Consider the following 5,018-nt stretch of genomic DNA (forward strand, 5'->3'; position numbering starts at 1 on the left):
TGGGGGGTAACTTCTGGTTTGGAGAAGGTGGAAAGGTGGGGGCCATGCGTGCAGCATGAACGTAAAGAGCTCCATGTCTACCTGTAAAGAAACATTATAGAAGCAACGCCGTAAGTTCACATGACAGTATTTGAAGTAAAAATAATGTGGATTCTGTTAAAGGAAGCGGCGATTAGAGCAGCGCGCATGGTGGCTTTTCAATTTCAAATGCGGGGTCGGCTCGAGCCCGGTGGTGGTTTGACGTGACCCCCTCCCTCTCCTGGGTGGCTGAAGACACTCGCTGAAAGAAAAAAGTGCATGTGGTCTCAAGAATGAAACAGACTGTATATATTTTGTATTATCAACAGTTTTCACCATACATTAATGTGGAAGAGTGTACAGTAAACAGTCAATCTTACTGCATCTCTGTCTTCACTGGCTCCAGTTTAACAGTGTTTAGTCAGAGTTTCAACACACTGCACGAGAACACTACAGGAACATGGAATGTAAAGGCAATGTACAAAAGTGGAAAGACAGTGCAAGTGGAGGCTGAAATGAAGAACGACAATCAGAGCCTGTTTGGCACCAGTGAGACAAGATGGACAGTACTATAAGCAGAGGCAGCTGTTGACAGGGGAACTGATGCTTTATTCAGGGCATGAGGAAGATGCTGTCCCACATACACATGGAGTGGCACTAGTGCTATCAAAAGTAATACAAAGGACATGATAGGATAGGAAGCCCATGGTCCCCAAGTCATCTCGGCATCTTTTAGTACAAAGAGAAAAATCAAGATAAACGTCATGTATGTTATGCGCCCACTAAAGATAGTGACAAAGAAAACAAGGATGATTTCTACAGCAGACTCCAGAACATTCAAGTAGTGCATCCTGAGAGAGAGATTAACATTCTCATAGAAGACTTCAATGTAAAAATAGGATTGGCTAACACTGGCTACAAAGATGTGATGGCAACACATGGAATGGGTACGATGAGAATGGACAGCATTTTGCCTACATGTGTACATTGAATAACATGGTCTTTGGAGGGAGCATCTTTCCCCATAAAAGAATTCACAAGAACATCTGGGTGTCACCCAACCATATAAACAAAGAACCAAATGGACCATATCTGTATACCCATGAAATGCAGGAGACCACTTCAAGATGTCAGAGTAAGGAGAGGAGCAGATGTCACATTGGACTACCAATTCTTGGTTGAGAAGCTGAAACTCAACTGAAGAATTGGATGGAACAAGGCACAGATTCAACAACAGCATTTTAAGTACCATGCAGTCCCAAGAAACATTCAAACTGGCCCTCAGCAACAAATTCCAGTGTTACAAGAATTGCATGAGAGGATCTACACAACAAATGGCAGAAAGTTAAGGACATGTCGAGAACTACTAGGTGCTAAAAAGAACCAGCAGGAAGAATGGATTTCAACTGAAACATTCCACATGATCAAGGCAAGGAGGCAGAAGAAAGCAATTACGAATAACAACAGGACTAGAATGGGAAACGGGAAAGCACATAGGCAGCATGCAGAGAAGAAGAGCAGCACTACAGCAGATAAGCACAGTTACATAGAGTTAAGCCTGGCAGAAGCAGAAAAAGGAGCAGGGTGTGGCAACATGAGGAAACTGTTTGACACCACCAAGCAACTCTGCCTTCAGAAAATATTCAGCTCACATAACTCTTTTCATGTTTTGTCCATTTTCTAAATTCAAAGCATAAATTTTGATCTTTTGAGCTAATCTATAAAACATCAAGCATCATGCTAAATTAAAAGAAAAATTCCAAAATCTGTCAACAATGTACTTAAAATTAAAAACCAAAATAGTGAGGCTGAAAAAGTAATAGCCCCCTTTGTAATTACTACATTAACTTTCCTCAGATGCAATATTGTATATTACCATACCAACTTGCCCAAGTTGTTTATGTAGAAAATTGGAGCATCACCTGCTTACAATGGTAGAGTTTCAAAGACCAAACCAAAATGAAGACAGATGAGCATTCAAGTCACTCTGAGCTGCAGAAGCCTGTGGCTGCAACTGAAGATGAAATTTCATGGCTCCTCAATCTCCAAGGCCTTGCATAAAAAGTAATTTATGGAAAATTGGCAAGGAAAAATTCCAGGATAAAAAAAAGTCCTGTCCATAAAGACTTTGCAAAGCATCACTTAACAGATACTGTAAAGATGTGGAAGAAGGACTTGTGAAATATTTTGGCCTTAACACTAAATGGTACATGTAGTGTAAATCTAGTAATGTGCATTTGCCAGGTAACTCCGTTCCTACTGTATAGTGGAGGTAGCATCATTCTATGGGGATGCTTTTCAGCAAAAGGGATGGAGAATCTGGTCAGGATTGATGGGAAGATGAATGCTGTTAAATACAGAGAGATCCTGGATAGAAGTATGCTCACCTCTGCCAGAAAGCTTAAACTGGGTAGGACGTTTGGTTTCAGCAGCACAATGACCCAATGCACACTTCCATTGCAACCATGGAGTGGTTTTAGATGAAGAAAATTGATGTTCTTGAGTGGCCCAGTCATAGTCCTGACCTTAACCCAGTCGAGTATCTCTGGCAAACCCTCAAGATTGTCGTCCACTGCCACTCCCCCAACTAACCCCGTGCAATTTTGCAAGAAAGAATAGGCAAATCTTGCTGTTATGTTGTGCAAAGCTAAGGGATTTATCCAAAAGACCACCGGCTGTAATAGCTGTGAGAAGTGGTTCGACTAAGTATTGAGCAAAGGGGGATGAATACTTTTGAACTGCTGATGTTTCAGTTGAGTTTTTAGTTTTTCATGCGTTACATCTTTTGGGTTCTATCGTGGAAAAAAAAGGAGCATGTGATTCACAAATAAAAATTCGCAGTTAAGTTGATCAAAATCTCTGCTTGTAATATTCATTTATGTGAACAAACTTTGTGGGCTGAATACTTTTACATGGCAATGTGAGGAAGCTGTACACCACCACCAAGAAACTGGCAAGTACAGTAAGCCTGAGAAGCCAGTCAAGGACAAGGATAGAAAGGCATAGTGGGAACAGAGCAGCAGCTGCAGGTGGGCTGAACACTTTGAAGATCTGTTGAGCAGACTCACAACTCTAAACCCAAATGACATACCTCTAGCCAATATTGTCCTGCCTATAAACTGCGACAAGCCTACCAGAGAGATCAGGAAAGCAACAAAATTGCTAAACAATTGTATAGCAGCTGGTCCAGACAACATTCTTGGAGAAGCTCCCAGGGCAGACGTAGACACTACAGCAGAGATGCTGTACCCTCTCTTTCAGAAGACCTGGAAAGAAGAGAAAGTATCAACAGACTGGAAAAAAGGGCTACTTTGTCAAGATTCCAAAGGGTGACCTTAGCAACTGCTCCAATTACAGAGGCATCACACTCTTAAAAAGATGAACAATCAAGAGTTCCACAAGAATAGATCATGTACTAACCAAATAACCACATTACACACCATAATCAAGCAGTCACTTGAGTGGAATTCATCTCTGTACAGTAACATCAATTATGAAAAAGCATTCGACAGTATAGACAGAGAGACCTTGGAGAATCCTGGGGCACTATGGAGTACCAGGCAAGATGGTCAGACTGATCAAGAATTCGTACGAGGGAATGTCCTGCAGAGTCAACCATGGTGGATAGCTCACCACGCACTTTTAGATGAAGAAAGGAGTCACACAATGCTGCCTGCTGTCCCCTTTCCTGTACCTTCTGGTCAAAGACTAGATCATGAAGCCATCTACGGCACAGAAAAGGAATGGGATGAAGTGGATCCTATGTAAACAACTGGATGACCTGGACTCTGCTGACGATATAACTCTCCTGTCCAACACCCACAAGGGGAAAAAAAACAGACTTGATAACCAAAGAGGAAAAAAGTCCCCAAGATCAACTCAACTTGCAGTGACCCAGATACTTTCAAGGGACGTTCACTTGAGGAAGTAAAAGCAGTGTCATTTACAGACAGGGCAGCACCAATTGGCAAAGCTAGGGCAGCCTTCACCCAGCTCAAGTACAGCTGGTCCTTGAAGGAGCTGTCATAGCACACTTAGATCAGGCTGTTCAACTCCAACTTGTGGTCAGTTCTTCTGTACAGGGCAGATTTGGAGGACAACAAAGACTATCAGGAAAGTGCAGACTTTTATTAATAGCTGTCTGTGAAAAAAATCCTCCAGATACGCTAGCCAGAAGTCATAAGCAACACTGATCGATGGCAGTGAACACAGTGCAGAAAGAATTAAGGAAATGAAGTTGGGGATGGATGGGATATGTGCTGTGTAAGCCAAGTATCAACATCACCAGGCAGACCCTTACAAAACATCCCCAGAGAAAGTGGAAGAGATGCCCGCCGAAGATCACCTGGAACACAACCTTGAAGCTGACACCAAGATGATGGGCTACACCTAGGGACAACTTGAAAGTCTGGTCTAAGAGAGATGATTCTGGTGAACTGCTGTTAGCAGCCTATGCCTCAGTGGGGGTGACAGGCTTACCTAACAACTGTCACTTTTGCCTTTAAAGATTGAGCTGCAGGTATCAGTTACGTCATGGTGGATAGGAGATCTAGCATATGGAAGTTTGGATCCCTTTGCTAAAGTAATTGAGACCAAGACATGAGTGGGACTGGATTTTGGTTCACAGTATCAGAATCAGACTTAGTATCACTGACATATTGTGAAATTTGTTGTTTTGCTCAAGGCACGTTGGTTGGGAGAGCACCACTGAAACTCAATTCTTAGCTTATTTAGGTTAGCTAATTGCTTCTAAATACTCCAGGCTTCAGACTTTGTGGGCAAGTAGGTTCTATGCCATTCATGAGCCACACTTACACAGAGTATCCTGGAAATGGTATTCAAACCATTAGTGTTATTTAAATACCTAGTTTAACGTCATTCTGGAAACTTACCTATCAAGGAAGATGAGAGATGTACGGCAACTACCAGAGTGGAAGACAGACATGAGTGGAAATCGTACACATTTAAATCTTGAGGTAAAGCAGATGTAAATTAATAAA

The 5,018-nt window shown here is 42.1% G+C and overlaps 1 protein-coding gene across 1 annotated transcript in view; it reads left to right on the plus strand.

Annotated features, from left to right (window-relative positions):
- Window positions 1-5,018, plus strand: part of lrrc39 (leucine rich repeat containing 39) — a 40,853-nt gene that overhangs the window by 35,371 nt on the left and 464 nt on the right. The gene's annotated exons all lie outside the window — the stretch shown is intronic.

This window comes from Hypanus sabinus, chromosome 11, assembly GCF_030144855.1.
Source record: "Hypanus sabinus isolate sHypSab1 chromosome 11, sHypSab1.hap1, whole genome shotgun sequence".
Lineage (NCBI taxonomy): Eukaryota > Metazoa > Chordata > Chondrichthyes > Myliobatiformes > Dasyatidae > Hypanus > Hypanus sabinus.